General features: G+C 42.6%; 1 long non-coding RNA gene across 1 annotated transcript; it reads left to right on the top strand.

Moving 5' to 3' along the window:
- The first annotated feature begins 18,536 nt into the window (after nucleotides 1–18,536).
- LOC131252946 (uncharacterized) lies at nucleotides 18,537–19,437 on the top strand. The gene is made up of 2 exons (XR_009174770.1): nucleotides 18,537–18,619; nucleotides 19,141–19,437. It is a non-coding gene; the product is annotated as an uncharacterized LOC131252946 (long non-coding RNA).
- Nucleotides 19,438–19,725: the final 288 nt, after the last annotated feature.

Raw genomic sequence — 19,725 nt, 5'->3', positions numbered from 1 at the left:
CAGACCTTTTGGATTTCAAAAATCGATGTTTCTTTGCTTTTCCCATCTAGGTTTTGTTTCTTGATGGTTGTGGCATTCATAATTCAAATTAAACCAAGTAAATTTTGGAAACCCAGGGGTGAAGGGAGATTTAGAAACATGCTCAAATCCAGGTTTTAAATCATTTTCAAAATTTCGTTCATAAAATATGACCGTTGGCACTAGAACAGTTTAAAACCGTTCATAAAATTTCATTTCTGAAATTTGAAATGGTACCCAAAACGGTTCTGAACCATTCCTATTTTTCTGTGACGCCTCATTCAAGAATGGTGTTAAACTATTCCTGAAGCAGTTAGGAACGGTTTCAAACCGTTCCTAAATGACGATTTTAGTGTAGTGCCAAATTGCAGATGCCCATAGCATAAAAATATGAGCAGTCCCTATATAAGTTAGGATACAGCTTTTGAAATAAATATGTGGTCAAGCTAACTGGGCCAAGTGTTACCAAACGTCCAATGTAACTAATATGGTGGCTAGAGGTGGGCACAAGACTTGATCTAGCTAACTCGACTCGTCCGACTCGGTCCGATCCGACTCAACCCGAACCGAATGGGTGAGTTGGTCCGAATCAAGTATGCTTTGCCCGATCCGAATTCAAACCGAGTCGAGTTCGAGTTAGTAACTCAATCCAACTCGACCCGAAACTCGATCCGATTAGACTCGACTTGATCCGAAACCCGACTCGACCTGAAACTCGATCCGGTTAGACTCGACTTGATCCGAAACCCGACTCGACTCGACTCTCTAACCCTACCCCGACCCGATCCCAACCTCTCTCTCTCCCTCTCTCCCTCATCCTTCTCCTCTTCCAAGCTCAGCAACTACCCACCACCATCGCCCTCCTCTCTACTCCCTCCCTCATCCTCCTCCTCTTCCTCTTCCAAGCCCGACAACTACCTCCTCTTCATCTTCTAAGCCCGGCAACTACCCACCACCATCACCCTCCTCCTCCTCCTCTTTTCTTTCCTCTCCACTCCCTCCCTCCCTCATCCTCCTCCTCTTCCTCTTCCAAGCCCGACAACTACCTCCTCTTCATCTTCTAAGCCCGGCAACTACCCACCACCATCACCCTCCTCCTCCTCCTCTTTTCTTTCCTCTCCACTCCCTCCCTCCCTCATCTCTCAATCCGACTCGGCGCCAACTCGACCCGACTCGGTACTTCTGACCGGATCAGACTCGGTTTGGATCAGTCCAAGCCAGATCGAGTTCAGATGAGACCTATTTCAAAACCATATCGAGTCAAGTCAGCCCTAACTAGGTCCGACTCGACTCGACTCGATGCATTGGTGGCCCACCTCATGAGTAGAACACCCTGATCTTCATGAACAACATAGGTGTTGGGCTCATGTGTCATGCTGGCATGTAAATTGCTACCTTATAGTCGTATACAATATACACACGTGCTTGCCCAGGAAACATCCACCACGTGCCGGACTTTTTTTTTTTGGAAAACACTAGGGTATTTCACACGGTTGGTACGTTACTTTTACTAATGTGGGGAAAACGACTTAACTTTCATGAAATCCACGCCGTCAATCACATATTCCACACCTTTTTAGGCCTTCAACCCAAAAATGAGTATTATTAAACAGTCAGGTGGGCCACTTCACTAATTTTACACCTGAAACCTATAAAATCAGGTCGTGCAGCCCATTTGAGTTTTAGAATAATGTAATTTATGATTAATTATTTCATCCTATGAATCACGTTAGATGAATGCATTGGATGGCATAAAAACACCCTGGTGGGTCCTACAAAAAACTCATAAACTCATGGTGGGCTTTCCTTCCCAACTGATTCATGTGGTGTGGCCTAACTGAGTTTTGCATGATCATGATTTTTGGGTCCAATTTTTAAAATGAGGCACAGTACCTGATGGACGGGTGGATCTCATGAAAGTTCCACCCACGTGGCTCTCAGTTTATATCAGTAACCCCTATGTACCTAGCATTTGTCACCATTGGCATTCCCATCACCCATCTGGACCGTCCATTAGATCCAGGCAACTGTTCTTCTAATACTATAAAAACAATACAGCAATCGATTGGGTATAAACATTTGTGACCGGACCTAACATCTACAAAAGATCTTGTCCATCCATTCTCGCATTCCACTTACCACATGGTTTCGATCATCCTATCAGTATGATTTTTTCAAGGAGGGCTACAGTGAGTGGACTGGAACTAGTGGACAGTCCAGATAGTTGATGTGAATGCCAATGACTCCAAAGGCTATATGATGGGGAAGCTTCCAGCCTGCAAGATCAGGACGTGGTTTGGCTAGTGACCCCAACATCAGCCGGATAGCTGATGTCAAAACTCTGTGGCCCCACCATGATCGATGTGCTTTATCCATGCCGTCCATCAAATTTTCTAGTTCATTTTAGGTTGTGAGCCAAAAAATGAGGCAGATACAAATCTCAGGTGGACCACACTACAGGAAAACAGTGTTGATTGAACGTCCACCATTAAAAACTTTCCAGGTCCCACCGTGATGTTTATTTGCCACTCAATCTGTTGATAAGGTCACACAAGCCTGGATGAAGGGAAAACACCAATATCAGCTTGATCCATAACTTCTGTGGCCTCCCAAGAAGTTTTCAACGGTGAGAATTCAATTCCCACTGTTTCCTGGGGTATGGTCCACCTGAGATTTCGATCCGCTCCTGCCGTAAAATGAGTTGGAAAATGGATGGACGGCGTGGATAAAACACACATCATGTTTGGCCCACAGAACTTTGACATCAGTGGCTGCTGTTGGGGTCACTAGCTGCCGGAGTTCCTGCCAAAGCCTTTCGCTGTAAGTTCCTGCACTGGGGACCTAGGTGGATCTTGATGTTTTTGAGAAATCTACCACGTCCATACGTTTTTTGAGATCATTTTACGATATATGGCCAAAAATGAGCCGGGTCCAATACTCAAGTGGGCCGCAAAAGTGAGGATTTAACGTCCACAGTTGAAATATTTGTGGGCCACAAAGTTTTGAATTAGGCTAATATTTTTATTTTCAATTTATCTAAGTAGTAATGATGTTATCAACGGTATGGATGGCATGAAAACATCACTTTCGACCCCATGGAGATTTCAACGGTAGGAATTTCCCTACCTACCTTTTCCTTTAGTACGAACAACTTGAGTATTGGATCCGGTTCGTTTTTGGTCATATGTCCTCAAATGATCTCAAAAAACGGATGGACGTGGTGGATGTCTCATAAACATTACGGTGGGCCCCACCTAGGCTCCCAAAGCTTCCTGCGGGGTTACTGTGGGCCCACCTTGATGTATGTATTATGTATCCACGCCGTCTATCCGTTTTTCCAGATCATTTCAGGGTATTGTGCTAAAAATGAAGTAGATCTAATTATCAAGTGGACCATATCATAAGAAACATCGGTGATTGAGCATCCTACCATTAAAAGCTTCTTATGGGGCCCGTGATGTTTCGGTGGTGTTTATTTACCATCCAAATTTGTTGATAAGGTCACATAAGCTTGGATGAAGGATAAAAAAAATAAAATCCGGCTTTATCCAAAACTTTTGTGGCTCATTAATGGTGGATCACGTGGGCCACCCTGTACAAAGAGAATGGGCAGTTAAAAAGACAACCAACGGAAAGCCTTTAATGTACACAGCAACCTTGCTTGATGAATGAATGTACCCGACTTTGGGTCAACTCATCTTTATGGTGGGGCTAGAACTGTGCACGAACCGAGTCAGCTTGGTTAACTTGCTTGACTCCATTTGGAAAAGCTTGACCTGGCTTGAGCTGATTTTTTTTAGCTCAAAAAAATTTCTGAGTCCAGCTCTTGGCTCCCAACATAACTTGGTTTGATTCAATTTAACTTGATTTGGGTTCACTTAATATAAATATTTTGTAAATATTTATATATTTAAATAAATTATAAATTATAATATATATTAAATATTAAAAATCTTAAAACCTAAATTCAAACTCAACTTTTAGGCTTGAACTCGAACTCGGCTTGAAAGATCAAGCTCAAGCTCAGCTTGAGCTGGCTGAGCAGTGTCGAGCTGGCCAATTATGCTCTAGGACTGAGTGAAGCCAAGTTCAAACTGGGTAGCCTGCTGGCTGAGCTAAGTTGGGCCAAGCTTGACTCGGTTAGGCTTGTGCACAACTATAGTGGGGGCCACCTTATGCACCTATCGGATTTCGTACATGCAGCTATGTTGGCACATGTACCTGTGTAGCTTGCAATCCTACAAATGGTACTTATGAGTTATTTTTTGGAAGTAATTTGGCTTTTGACCCCAACACCAACGAGCTAGCTAGTGTCAATGTTACGTGGGCCCCACCATGATATATGTGTTTTATCCACACCATATATCCATTTTGCCATCAAGGTAGATCCCAAGGGCCCTGAAGTTTTGGATCAAGTTGATATTTGTATTTCCTATTGTTATTGGTAAAATGGAGCTAAATAAATGTATGAGACAGATGAGCCGAGCAACCGAACTTGATGATTATGGATTGCTTGAGGGCCAAAAAATCACCCCAAACTTTGGTGTCGGCTACTTTCTACCTCGGCTTTAGTTGCCACTTTAGCCATCGAGTACCGACCTTAGTTTCAAGGGACGACCTCGACCATAGACCTCGATCTCAGAGGTTGGCCTCGGATATCGACTACCAGCTCAGAATAGAAATATCCTTACAATATTGTAACATCCCATCCAACTAGTACAGTGTCCTGGGGTGTCTACGTAGGACTTTCCATAGGATCGTTCATTTAAACCATTCACGGTGGGGTACCACAAGCAAATCAACCTAGGATTAGCCCATTAGAATAAACCAGACGGGTCATGACAGGACCCGGTGCGGGCCGTCAAGCCAGATGGCTCGTTTGCACTTAGCAAGAGCCCGTACGAGCTGCACCGCGACGCAGGAAGGTCAGAAAATTCTAAAAATGTAGGGAACCATAAATCTCACCGGGCTTGTAGACCATCGCGAACCACGGACCCAGTAGACACCCAGAAGTGGGATCTGACACTGACTAAAATGTCAGGATCAGAATCTGGCACTTGCAAATGAAATCGAGACACCAGGCTATCCAACCGTCAGATCTCTTCTACATTTATGGTGGAGGTGTAATGAATTTTCCTACACCCGTCCACAAACTCTGGGACCCGATCGGAGAACAGTGACCGTTGATCACAAATCAGACCCGTACGATCAAACCTCAGATCCGATCGTCTCTAAATTTTGTATGGCCCTTCTTCGGGCCATGGAGCAACTATCCTATGAATTTTATAGCCAGAGGGCCACCAGACCCACTCTAATCACCAGAATAAACCCCACATGACCATTTAAAGATCGGAACCGTTGACTCAAACCCTATAATCGTTCATCCGTTTGTTTCCAAATTTTATATGGTCCCCCATTGGGCCATAGGGCACCTACGCACCAAATTTGGTGGCCAAAGGAGTGTTAGGGCCGCCCCTAAACAAATGGGGAGCCCTAGAGAGCCATTGTAGGCATTTAATGAAACTTAAGGCCAAAGGGCCCAAGTTTAGGAAACAAAACCCTAGCTCTCTCATAACTTCCTATTTTACTACAACCACTAAGGAGTAAAGAGAGAGAGAGCAAATGAGGAAAGGAGGGAGAAGAGAGTGTGAAGGAGAGCTAGGAGGACCCTAAATCAAGGTGGGCCCCAACGAAATCAACTCCACAACTCCCTACATTTTCTCCAACAAGTACCCATCATCCTCGACTGCCCTTTTCACTCCGTTGATCATCTAGGTAAGACCCATCCCCCATTTTCGTTGAAACCCATGTGAATGAGAAGGGATTTTCTTGGGTTCTAACGTATAAATGTTGTATTAGGGATTTCGGCCGATCAACCCCTGTAATCCACCCTCCTAGGTCGATTCCACGCCTTCTACAAATCCTAAGGTACGAACTATTGTTCTTAGGTGGCCTAACACCAATTTTAGTACGAGCTTAATGATTTTGATTGGTTGGATGTTGTATTTGAAATTCTAGAGAAAATCTTAGGAATTATATGTTCGTTGGATTTGTATGGATGTGCATGCTTAGCTCTCAATTGGAATAGATTTGCCTCTCACATGATATTATGTATGGATGATAGTTTGCTCATGTTTGTTGATTCTTTTCCCTCACATGTGGTGCTTCATTGTGTGTATGATTTACTACCCTCGTGCTCACGATGTCATAAGATGGAGGAAGTGCTTAACTTCCTCACAAACCCACACACTCACACGCATCTTGTTCATTGATAATGTCTGCTTGCTTGGTAGAAGTATTCGTGTTGTATGGTTGAGATGCATGAGAACATGTTGTTGATAGGTTAGATGGTAACCCGGATAGTTGGCAGGTTATGGACCACCCTCACACTCTTGGGTTGGTCAGGAATATGAGGAGAGACGGTAGTCCCATCGGTAGGACTATGCTAGGGCTAGGTCCATGGGTTTGGGCGGGTGTGTTCGGGTGGCCGTAGTTCGACTACATGGGTCATTTGTGCCCGATGTCACTCGTCTCACGCTCGCCTGTCGTGCGGTCTAGCCTACTGTCTGACCAACCTTGTTTGTTAACCCTGATTGCTCACATATGTATGAAACCTGATCCACCCCACAACTATTGTAGCCCATCAAAAACTCACTTGAAACTGGTCCACAGCCTCGTGAGCCGGGCATAGTGGAATGAGACACTGTGTCCGAGCTGTCGGCCTATGCTGGGGTACCGCGCCTCCCCGTAGTGACCGGGAGCGATCCCTTTCTCTCGGCACTCCTCATGTGCTTGAAGTCGGGGATGAGGAACCCGATGGGATCATGGACCGTGGGGTCTCGACCTCACGCATTGGGGGGTCTAGGCCTTGCAACCAATTTAGGGCATTGATACGTCTGGTGTATCAGAATCCCCAACCTGCTGGATGGATGGACTTAATTAATAACTCGGCTAACACGATCGTATTGCATCGCATTAGTTAGGGTAGCGACTCGGCAGTCAAGGTCGCTCTGAGGGAGTGTTGTCATATGCGATCGTTAGATGGAGTCGCTCGAGGGAGCATTGTGGCGAGGGCATGCATCATATCATCCTGCATGCATGCACATTAATAAGATTAGTTAGCTGTTTATGATTGACTGTTTTTCATTAAAGTCATATTATAATTGATGCCTGTAATAACTTAAGATTAATGGCACCCACTGAGTTGATCACTCACTCTCACTCTGGGACTGTGTTTTAAAACACCAACCAGATCCGTTCATATATGCAGGTGACTCAGGGCTAGAGGAGTCTGGCGATGCGAGCTTCGACGAGGAGGATGAGCTATCATATTTCCAGTTGATGGACGGCTCTCCATCGGCTTGATGGGCAGGATCGGGATTGCTGAGTAGTGGGCTCAGCCTTATTATTTTTGGGACCTAATATTCTTTTATTGTTTTGGTTGGGCAACGCCTTGTGCGACCTATTTATATTTTTGGACCTGTATATATGATATGTTTCTTTCATTTCAGGAGACTTGTGTGGTTATTATCATGTTCTAGGAAATTTCAGGCTGCGCAATTAAACCGGATTGAATGCACATTAATAAAAATCGGTTAAAAGTGACTCTCGAGAACTCGGGAGTTGAGCGTATGCGTGACCCCCGATTTTCAGGACGTTACAAATATATAAAGATAAGATTATCCTTCGAGATATTCACCAAGGATCATGCCAATCAAGATAAAGTTGGAGATTTCAAGAATCCAATTCCAATATGGGCACCTCCAATATATCAGCAAACTTGGATACGAGATTGCCTAAAATGCCTATTGTGAGTCTATACACCTAAAAAGCCTCTTGAAATACACCTCCGCCATGTAACAAGATACGACAAATATTCCAATGCTACTATGCTTATTGTGAGTGTATATGCCTAACTTAGGCATTAGAGGGTTCCTGGTCTTAACCGATGCCCCCAATGTATTTTATTATTCTCCATTAAATTGCAAATACTCCAGTTATCAGGAAGTGAGGCAAGATCAACCAAATTTCGGTATCAACATCCATTATACAAATTTATTTATTTTTTACACAAATACTACACACACGCATCACAATGAGTGCCAGAACCCATAATCTTTGTGTTGAAACCCTTATGAGTCTACCACTAAGCCCTGAATAGACTTTATGAACATGTTATGTAGGCCTTAAGAAGTTTTCAGCGGTAAGCATTCAATCTCCACTATTTCTGGTGGGCCTTAAGAAGTTTTCAGCAATAAGCATTCAATCTCTGCTGTTTCTAGTGGGCCTTGAGAAGTTTTCAAGGGCAAGCATTTAATATTCACTATTTCCTTTGGTGTGGTTTATTTGAGCTTTGGATATCCTCATTTTTGGACTCATTCTCTAAATGAACTGAAATATGGACTGCGGGTATAAAACACATATATCATCAATTAGAGGGCTTACAGAGTTTTGAAAACCAGCTAACTGGCTGTCTTGGGGTCACCATCCAAACCGCTTACATTATTTTTCATGCTGATAGTACGGGAAGAGAAAAGTTTCAATTACATGCAAGTCACGTGAGCAAGCTCCTTTTGGTCTGGTACGGATAAAAGGGTGGCATCAAAGGTGAAAGAAGGATTATATGATACTCTGGCCGCGTATTAGGATTGATATGCAGGCACTCTGAAAGGCACAGGTGGAATGTATTAACTTAAATTAAACAAATTAAACAAATGGGCTAAACTGTAAAACCCTACCAATAGATAATCCTTACCTCTTATTATTATTATTATTATTATTATTTGGAGTAAGGAGTTATTTGATAGCTTGTATTATGCACCGGTAATTATCATAGAACCTATAGAAAATTGGGAAGCCCATTGCATACAAGTAAACTCTATGGGGCCACTATAATTTATGTATTTTATCTGCTCCATTCATCAGTTTTACAAGAAAAATTTAGAGCCTGAGCTCAAAACTTTTCGAGCTCTATAAAAGCTTTGGATTAAGTTGATATTTTTGTTTTCCCTTCAACCACATCAGTATAATCTCACGAAGAAGAAGGATGACAAATAAATATCATTATCGGCCCTAGAAAGGTTTCAACAGTAGAAATCACTATTCCTAATGCTTTTATTATTATTATTATTATTATTAATTTAGCTTGTTAGTACACACCCTGTTAGTACGCACTCCACTATTAGTCACCCCCACTAGAGAATTGATACTAAAACCTCAATGCTGAAACGAGGGTATCTTCACTCAATCTACCGCTTGAGCTATGGGTCAAGGTGTTACTATTCCCACTGTCTCTATTAGTGTAGTTAACTTGAGCTCTAGATATGTTTTAATTTTAAACTCAACTCTTAAAATGAGCTGGAAAAATGGATGGATGGCATGAATAAACCGCATACATTCACAGTGGGCCCGACAAGGTTTAATCAGTACAGTAAATACCCTTTGAGTTACTTAGTATGCAATCCAATTTCAAAAAAAGGAATTACTTATTGTGTTTGGCAGCCACTAATCAAAATTTATTAGAATCTGATAATTCAACAATTAGAATCTCCATATTGTGTTAAGCAACTTATAATTTAAAAAGAGAGTGAAAGAAATGATTATGACGAGCAAAACGGTGGTAATTGAAACCTACATAGAATAAAATCATATGATTTTGTTATGATTTCAAAAAGTGTTGGTGTACATATCAACTATAATCTTCCCAAACAAGCGATTTCACACCGCTTTGAGCTCCCCAATAATTACTAAGATCATTGAATTTTTTAATTTTATTTTTACCATTGAATGGATGCCTAACAATCTATCAATTAGATAACTAAATAAAAATAATTTTTGATTCATGATACATCTAAGCTGGTGCCCATAGTTTGGACGGTTTATTTTGAATTATTTGTATGCAACGTGTGAAATTTCTAATAATTTCCAGCTGCCGGTGTATCATCCATCATACTCTACCGAGTATGAAAGCATTTCTCAATTTCAAAAGAGTGCCATTTTTGTTTTGTTGGTGAACCACAACCACCAGTCTAGGCTCCGATGCACCCAAAGCTCTAATATCCATGCGCTCAATGGTTGCTATCCTACAAGAATCCTACCCTGCTCCAGCCACACGTGCCAACATTGCATGTGTGCGAGATAGGGTTGTTAGCAATGAGGTCACTTCATATCTATTTGTGGCTCAAAAACACGTCAACCGAATCATTAGGTGGGCCACATGTATTCTTTAAATTTGTACCATTGGTCCATCTCATCCCACCGTTGTTTCTTTTGTCCACCTATCGCCTAGTACCTGAAGCTGGATCATCTTATTTTCATCCTATAGAAAACATAGGGTGGGGCCCACCTGATGAACGGCTCAGATATCTCACACACGAGCTACCTTGGTAGCTGGGGCAAGCGTGGGGGTTCTCTGCCTTACTTTGAGTAGTACCTTGGCATTTCTAGTCCTACAAATTCAGACAACGAATATCTACCATCGGTCTCCACCTTTATTTATCTTGTCCCATTAGCTCAAGGTCCCATGCAATATCATGATCGCCAAGGTGGACTTTAGCACGTGTGGGCCCCACCCATGTCAATGTACGAGAGACAGACAGACAGACAAATTTTCGGACTCGAATTCGGTAGTGACCCCTCCAGTATCGAGGTCCGTACTGGCAAAGCTTTGTGGGGGCGATCATGATGTATGTATTTTATCTACGCCGTCTATCCATTTTTCCAGATCATTTTAGGACATGAGCCCAAAAATGAAGCAGATTCAAAAATTAAGTGGACCGCACCATAGGAAGTAGTGGAGATTGAATGCCTACTGTAAAAAACCTCTTGTAGGCTACAAAAGTTTTGGATCAAGATGACATTTGTGTTTTCTCTTCACCCAGATTTATTTAACTTTATGAATAGGTTAGATGGCAAATAAACATCACGGTGGGCCTTAAGAAGGTTTTAACGGTGATCCTTACCATCCCCGCTGCTTTTGTGAGGTGGTCCACTTTAGCTTTGGATCTGTCTCATTTTTCGCCTCATGTACTAAAATGAGCTGAAAAAATGGATGAACGGCCGGTATAAAACATATACATCATGGTGGGTCCACGGCTTTTCCAGTACTGACTAGCACTGAGCTTGGTAGTGGAGGGATGAGTACCGAATCCGAGTCCACAAATTTCATGGTGGCGGAACGTAATCACAGTATCAGATATTAATATTAGTGGAGGCCCTATCTAATATTCCCTAGACCACTGAAGTGAATTCCCAATCATCCAGTTGGACCATGTGACGAGTGATCGGAACCGCTCAAGTGTTATGTCCCATCAAGAATATGCCGTGGGCAAAATATAAGATTTTACAACAGACCCTATCCGTACGATCTAGTCAACGGTTTACATTCAAGAGAGCTTTTCCACGTAAAAAGAGAACCGTCCGTGACCTAGCCCTTGTGGATAGGATGGGAATCCACCGAGGTCGGTGGATCCCTCAATGTGGGGCCACCGTGATGTATGCGCCTTACATCCAGGCTGTCCATCTGTTTTGACAGCTCATATTAGGGCATGATTCAAAAAATGAAGCAGATCCAAACCTCAGGTGTACCACACCACAGTAAATTCTCGTAGACCACAAAAGTTTCATTCAGGTCTTTATGACCTTATCAACAGTTTGGATGGAAAATAAACATTCCACTGGCCCTCGAGAAGTTTTTAATAGTGGGTATTCAATCGCCACTGTTTCCTGTTGTGTGGTCCACCTAAGATTTGGATCTTCTTCCTTTATAGGATCATGCCCTAAAATAAGCCGTCAAAACGGATGGACGGCGTGGATTAAGGCATATACATCAACGGCGACTTCCACAGTCAGGGATCCATCGAAGCCGCGCCCACGGCCCAGCAAATACCGCGATTTTCCTGGATTCGAAGTGAAGCACGCGGCACCGATGCGGGTACGTGTGCTTCTGAAAAAGCTGTGTGGTAGTGACATGTGCACGAGTCGAACCGAGTTGGCACAGCTCGACTCGGCTCGGCCACTAGCTGACACCCGTTCAAACTCAGTCGGGCTCGGTCCTCGAGTGTATATGCCTAACTTAGGCATTAGAGGGTTCCCGGCCTTAACCGATGCCCCCAGTGTATTATATTGTTCTCCATTAAATTACAAGTACTCTGGTTACCAGAAAGTGAGGTAAGATTGACCAAATTTCAGTATCAACACTTATTATACAATTTTATTTATTTTTTACGCAAATACTACACACACGCATCACAATGAGCACCAGAACCCATAATCTTAGTGTTGAAACCCTTATGAGTCTACCACTAAGCCATGAATAGACTTTATGAACATGTTATGTAGGCCTTAAGAAGTTTTCAGCGCTACGCATTCAATCTCCACTATTTCTGGTGGGCCTTAAGAAGTTTTCAGCGATAAGCATTCAATCTCCACTGTTTCTAGTGGGCCTTGAGAAGTTTTCAAGGGCAAGCATTTAATATTCACTATTTCCTTTGGTGTGGTTTATTTGAGCTCTGAGTATCTTCATTTTTGGACTCATTCTCTAAATGAAGGGGAATATGGAATGTGGGTATAAAACACATATATCGTCAATTAGAGGGCTTACAGAGCTTTGAAAACCAGCTAACTGGCTGGTCTGGGGTCACCATCCAAACCGCTTACATTATTTTTCATGCTGATAGTACGGGAAGAGAAAAGTTTCAATTACATGCAAGTCACGTGAGCAAGCTCCTTTTGGTCTGGTACGGATAAAAGGGTGGCATCAAAGTTGAAAGAAGGGTTATATGCTACTCTGGCCGCGTATTAGGATTGATACGCAGGCACTCTGAAAGGCACACGTGGAATATATTAACTTAAATTAAACAAATTAAACAAATGGGCTAAATTGTAAAACCCTGCCTATAGATAATCCTTACCTCTTATTATTATTATTATTATTATTTGGAGTAAGGAGTTATTTGATAGCTTGTATTATGCACCGGTAATTATAATAGAACCTATAGAAAATTGGGAAGCGGATTGCATACAAGTAAAGACTGTGGGGCCACCATAATTTTATCCGCTCCATCCATCAGTTTTACAAGAAAAGTTTAGAGCCTGAGCTCAAAACTTTTTGAGGTCCATAAAAGGTTTGGATCAAGCTGGTATTTTTGTTTTCCCCTCAACCACATCTGTATAATCTCACCAAGAAGAAGGATGACAAATAAATATCATTAATATTGGCCCTAGGAAGGTTTCAACAGTGGAAATCACTATTCCTAATGTTATTATTATTATTATTATTATTAATTAGCTTGTTAGTACACACCCTGTTAGTACCCACTCTACTATTAGTCACCCCCACTAAAGACTTGATACTAAAACCTCGATGCTGAGACGAGGGTATCTTCACTCAATCTACCACTTGAGCTATGGGTCAAGGTGTTACTAATCCCACTGTCTCTATTAGTGTGGTTAACTTGAGCTCTGGATGTGTTTTAATTTTAAACTCAACTCTTAAAATGAGCTGGAGATATGGATGGATGGCATGAATAGACCGCATACATTCACGGTGGGCCTGACAAGGTTTAATCAGTACAGTAAATACCCTCTGAGTTACTTAGTATGCAATCCAATTTCAAAAATTGGAATTACTTGTTGTGTTTGGCAGCCACTAATCAAAATTTATTAGAATCTGATAATTCAACAATTAGAATCTCCATAGTGTGTTAAGCAACTTATAATTTAAAAAAAGAGCGAAAGAAATGATTATGACGAGCAAAACGGTGGTAATTGAAATCTACGTGGAATAAAATCATATGATTTTGTTATGATTTCAAAAAGTTTCGGCACACATCAACTATAATCTTCCCAAACAAGCCATTTCACACTGTTTTGAGCTCCCCATTAATTACTAAGATCATTGGATTTTTTAATTTTATTTTTACCATTGAATGGATGCCTAACAATCTAACAATTAGATAACTAAATAAAAATAATTTTTGATTCATGATACATCTAAGCTGGTGCCCATAGTTTGGACGGTTTATTTTGAATTATTTGTATGCAACGTGTGAAATTTCTAATAATTTCCAGCTGCCGGTGTATCATCCATCATACTCTACCGAGTATGAAAGCATTTCTCAATTTCAAAAGAGTACCATTTTTGTTTTGTTGGTGAACCACAACCACCAGTCTAGGCTCCGATGCACCCAAAACTCTAATATCCATGCGCTCAATGGTTGCTATCCTACAAGAATCCTACCCTGCTCCAGCCACACGTGCCAACATTGCATGTGTGCGAGATAGGGTTGTTAGCAATGAGGTCACTTCATATCTATTTGTGGCTCAAAAACACGTCAGCCGAATCATTAGGTGGGCCACATGTGTTCTCTAAATTTCTACCATTGGTCCATCTCATCCCACCGTTGTTTTTTTTGTCCACCTATCGCTTAGGACCTGACGCTGGATCAGCTTATTTTCATCCTAAAGCAAACATAGGGTGGGGCCCACCTGATGAACGGCTCAGATATCTCACACACGAGCCACCTTGGTAGCTGGGGCAAGCGTGGGGGTTCTCTGCCTTACTTTGAGTAGTACCTTGGCATTTCTAGTCCTACAAATTCAGACAACGAATATCTACCATCGGTCTCCACCTTTATTTATCTTGTCCCATTAGCTCAAGGTCCCATGCAATATCATGATCGCCAAGGTGGACTTTAGCACATGTGGGCCCCACCCATGTCAATGTACGAGAGACAGACAGACAGACAAATTTTCGGACTCGAATTCGGTAGTGACCCCTCCAGTATCGAGGTCCGTACTGGCAAAGCTTTGTGGGGGCGATCATGATGTATGTATTTTTATCTACGCCGTCTATCCATTTTTCCAGATCATTTTAGGACATGAGCCCAAAAATGAGGCAGATTCAAACATTAAGTGGACCGCACCATAGGAAGTAGTGGAGATTGAATGCCTACGGTCAAAAACCTCTTGTAGGCCACAAAAGTTTTGGATCAAGATGACATTTGTGTTTTCTCTTCACCCAGATTTATTTAACTTTATGAATAGGTTAGATGGCAAATAGACATCGCAGTGGGCCTTAAGAAGGTTTTAACGGTGATCCTTACCATCCCCGCTGCTTTTGTGAGGTGGTCCACTTTAGCTTTGGATCTGTCTCATTTTTCGCCTCATGTACTAAAATGAGCTGAAAAAATGGATGAACGGCCTGGATAAAACATATACATCATGGTGGGTCCACAGCTTTTCCAGTACCGACTAGTACTGAGCTCGGTAGTGGAGGGATCAGTACCGAAACCGAGTCCACAAATTTCATGGTGGCAGAACGTAATCACAGTATCAGATATTAATATTAGTGGAGGCCCTATCTAATATTCCCTAGACCACTGAAGTGAATTCCCAATCATCCAGTTGGACCATGTGACGAGTGATCGGAACCGCTCAAGTGTTATGTCCCATCAAGAATATGCCGTGGGCAAAATATAAGATTTTATAACAGACCCTATCCGTACGATCTAGTCAACGGTTTACATTCAAGAGAGCTTTTCCACGTAAAAAGAGAACCGTCCGTGACCTAGCCCTTGTGGATAGGATGGGAATCCACCGAGGTCGGTGGATCCCTGAATGTGGGGCCACCGTGATGTATGCGCCTTACATCCAGGCCGTCCATCTGTTTTGACAGCTCATATTAGGGCATGATCCAAAAAATGAAGCAGATCCAAACCTCAGGTGGACCACACCACAGGAAATTCTCGTAGACCACAAAAGTTTCATTTAGGTCTTTATGACCTTATCAACAGTTTGGATGGAAAATAAACATTCCACTGGCCCTCGAGAAGTTTTTAATAGTGGGTATTCAATCGCCACTGTTTCCTGTTGTGTGGTCCACCTAAGATTTGGATCTTCTTCGTTTATAGGATCATGCCCTAAAATAAGCCGTCAAAACGGATGGACGGCGTGGATTAAGGCATATACATCAACGGCGACTTCCACAGTCAGGGATCCATCGAAGCCGCGCCCACGGCCCAGCAAATACCGCGATTTTCCTGGATTCGAAGTGAAGCACGCGGCACCGATGCGGGTACGTGTGCTTCTGAAAAAGCTGTGTGGTAGTGACATGTGCACGAGTCGAACCGAGTTGGCACAGCTCGACTCGGCTCGGCCACTAGCTGACACCCGTTCAAACTCAGTCGGGCTCGGTCCTCGAGCCTGACTGGCCAGCTCAGCTCGGTTCAATCAGCGGGCTAGTTCGAGCCAAGATCGAGCCTATGCGGCGCTTTCTCAAACACGTGGAGTGCACCTTCAATTTCTCACAGAATGTAAATCAGCACCATCGATTTGTAGGTATGTCATCAAACACTCAATAGACAACATAAAAATTGAGATACAAAGGTATTTGTTTTATATGCATATCTTCCTTGCCACCCACCGACACTTTGTTGAGTCATTTCATCAAATACTTGCCGAGCAACATCAATATCAGAATAATGAAGTCGCCGAACTGGTTCAATTTGAGTTGGGGTTCGATCCGAGTTCAATTGAGCTCGGGCGAGCTCAAACTCAACTCAAAAAATTTTCAAGCTAAAAAAAATCAGCTCGACTCGGCTCGAACTCAGTTTTGAACCGAGTCTAGTTACATTTTTTTAAAGTCGGAGGGAGCTAACCGAGCTAATGCGGTTCAAGTACACCCCTATGTGTGGGTATGTGTTTATCCACGCGGTCCATCCCTTTTAAATCTCCTCGTATGGCATGAGCTCAGAAAGTGAGGCACATCCAAATCTCTAGTGGACCACACAATAGGAAACAATGGTGATCGAATGCTCCCCATTAAAAACCTCTTGGGGGCTACAAAAGTTTTGGATCAAGCTGATATTTGTGATTTCCCTTCATCCAAGTCCGTGTGATCTAATCAACAGGTTGGATGGCAAATAAACATTACAGTGGGCCCTACAGTTTTTAATGTTGGCCCTTTCAATCACCACTGTTTCCTATGGTGTGGTCCACCTGACAATTGGATCTGCCTTGTTTTGGGCTCATGCTCTAAAATGATCCCAAAAAATGGATGGACGGTGTAGATAAAACACACACAACAGGGTGGGGGCCACACAGCTTTTCCAGTATCACAAAAGTACCCACGTCAGTTCTGTGTGCTACACAACACTCCGAGTCCCATTTTCCTTCAGTAGGCGGATTGCTCCACCACGTTCCTGCCCTTGCAGTCGCAGATCATATCAGTGGTCCTTGATACGGCATGCCAACCGCTACATTCGTGGGCCAACACGGTACACGTAACGTGGCCACATCAACAAGATCCATGATAAAGCAAAAGCCGTATGTCGTGCCGGAGGGCCACGGATGGTGGGGCCCACATATGCCTCACCCACGGGCCTTTTTTTTGGAACAATGGCTTGTGGACTCACGAGGGAATGCATGCAAGAGGCAAGACCTGATGACCTCAATATGTTATCAATGATGGCTAGGAAGAAGTCAATCTACAATGAGGACAGACCCCACCCTCCTAATCTAATCAAACCCAATTTCAAAACATTGGATTCTTCAGCTTACCATACCAAACATTCCATCTTTTATTTGTTTATTTATTATTATTATTATTTTGAACTTTGATTGTTTTGCTAACTGCAAACGTGCATTTCGTGGCCCATCAACACCGAGCCATCCATTTGTGGTCTACATTGTAGATACCCATGGTCCAATAATCAGGCCAGTCAACTCACCAGGGGGCGAAAGGGTCATCTAAAAAACAAGCTTTCTGAAGCCGTTCATTTGCTTCTTACACCGCGCCCCATTAGATGAGTGGTTCAGATGGAATTTTAAGTGCGCATGGAATTTAACCTGATGGGCAGATCAGACCACATGTACCATATTGGCACGTATGCTGGCTGGCATGTAGATGGGGCCCGGTGTGATTGATTAGCAAAGATGTCCCAAGACATTGACTCTTTAACTTTTTCATGCTTGAAAAAGCCCTCCGGCTACATCAACCATGCATAAGCTCGTGCCTGTTGGGATGGAGAGGAAGCAGACCGTAACTTATCTTCTTTTGGCATGCCTGCTCCTTGCAGCTTCTGCTCAATGCCATGGCTTCATTACTGTCATGGTCCAAGCCATTGATTCAGGCAAGCCACTGTCCTTGTACTGCACAGCTCTTTTATTTTCAGCTGCAATAGCTTTTGCATTCGATTTTCATTTCCACGCCTCTGCATCAAGGTGGTCCGAGTCACCATTCATCCAGTCAGATTGTGAGTGGGCCATTTACAAATAAGCTCATACCAATCATACTATCTCCAACCCTTGGGTGCATAGAAACAAGAGGTCTCAATTATTCGTAGCGACTGATTTCACACAAGGGTCATTTCCTGTCAGTAGACAGTCAGTGGTGGAGCCCACAGGATGAATGGTCCAGACCTCATCCACGTTAGCAGCTACCCATCTTACGTTGCTACGGAATGAATTAAAACTGGTATATTATCCTCTATATTCTGTCATAACTCAAATATATTCTGCAGTGCCTAACAAAGTCGATGCTGAGCTTGGAACCAAACAACCTGAATCTCAACCCTCCGTCAAATATGCATTGGCTCCTGCAGTGAGTACAATGAATATTGTTTTGATTCTTTTAGGCTGCGTTTGGGTGTCTTCAAAAGTCATTGGAACCAATTTCCACCACAGTTTCAAACCAAGAAACTGGGCTCCGAATGGCAGTTACACTGCTTTCAAGTTTCACTTGAGAATGAAAAAGCAAAAAAAGAAAAAAGAAAAGAAAAGAAAAGAAAGAAAGAAAGACACCCTACAACATAAAGATTACTTCTAAAATTTGTAGGTGAGCTTTATCAAGGGTATGTTCACAATCCAATCCACTTGCATCCAAACATGGCAGAAGGATAGTCCTTTTACTATCTCCTGTTCAACAGAGAATGTACTTTCTGCACCTATCTTTTCTAAACATGGCATCGTCTCAATGTGGGTTGGGGTCGGAACATTTCATCAGATAAATGCTGCTTGAGAATAGTTACAAACCCAGCCTAAAGACTCCGTTCCATTTCAAATTCTCTTTCTTGTTTTGGGTTAATGTGTGACTAACGGCTAAATTCTTCTCGTTTTGTTTAGGAGGAAGGGCGACAACAGGTGGAAGGGATGAAGAAACAAAAGATTCCATCTGGGCCCAACCCAATTGGAAATCTGCACCCACCAGATCGGCCGTAGATAAAAGATAAGATCAACAGCTTTTGTCATGCGTAGCAAGTAGGAGTTTGGGCGGTGATGTTCGTTTTGTAGTCTGAATGTGGATGAAATATTTCTAGGTAAGTTTGATAAGTTGATGGATGTGGTGTGCTGGTTGTATAAGCATAAGATTTAATTATTCTTGGGTAGGAATGCATCTAAAGCTTCTTGGTAGCTGAGTAATGGTATTTTGTATAGGTTTGCATTGGATGTTTACTTGCATCTAATGAATTGAATTGTAAATATTCAATTCAGTAAAGAGGAAAAAAGTGGGGCTAGCCACAATCTATTCATAATGAGGGATTCGCCGCCAATTACAATTACTATCATTTCAAGTCCAACTTGAAATGCATAGAATTGCAATTAGGGGTTTGCTTCTCATTATGACTAGTGCCAACCCACTTTGGTCATTTCTTCTACAACAAATCAAATGAATTGCAGTTGAATTCAATTGAGCATCCAAACATGGAG

The sequence above is a fragment of the Magnolia sinica genome, chromosome 8 (assembly GCF_029962835.1).
Source record: "Magnolia sinica isolate HGM2019 chromosome 8, MsV1, whole genome shotgun sequence".
Classification (NCBI taxonomy): Eukaryota; Viridiplantae; Streptophyta; class Magnoliopsida; order Magnoliales; family Magnoliaceae; genus Magnolia; species Magnolia sinica.
This window is presented reverse-complemented; position numbering and strand designations above follow the sequence as displayed.